Source organism: Penaeus monodon, chromosome 21 (assembly GCF_015228065.2).
Source record: "Penaeus monodon isolate SGIC_2016 chromosome 21, NSTDA_Pmon_1, whole genome shotgun sequence".
Classification (NCBI taxonomy): Eukaryota; Metazoa; Arthropoda; class Malacostraca; order Decapoda; family Penaeidae; genus Penaeus; species Penaeus monodon.
Genome location: NC_051406.1, coordinates 38460195 through 38460396, shown reverse-complemented (window position 1 = coordinate 38460396; position 202 = coordinate 38460195). Strand labels below are relative to the sequence as shown.

General features: G+C 39.1%; 1 protein-coding gene across 2 annotated transcripts in view; it reads left to right on the top strand.

Annotated features, from left to right (window-relative positions):
* Positions 1 to 202, top strand: part of LOC119586471 (N-acetylglucosaminyl-phosphatidylinositol de-N-acetylase-like) — a gene marked incomplete at its 5' end in the record, with an annotated part of 6159 nt that overhangs the window by 5268 nt on the left and 689 nt on the right.

The following is a 202-nucleotide window of genomic DNA, read 5'->3' as shown; positions in this document are numbered from 1 at the left end:
AGTTAATTCACATTCTAAATAAATTTTCTAAAGTACCTTGCACATAACTGAAGAGGATCACCACAATCTTCTCTTTCCCTCTCCTAGTTTTAGTTTCTGTCATGTTCTGCTTTGGTGTTATTCTGTGCTTCTTATGCTTCCTCCAGGCGGCAGTATTTGGAGAAGGGCAAGTTCCTACTTATGGCATTCGTATAGTTACAGG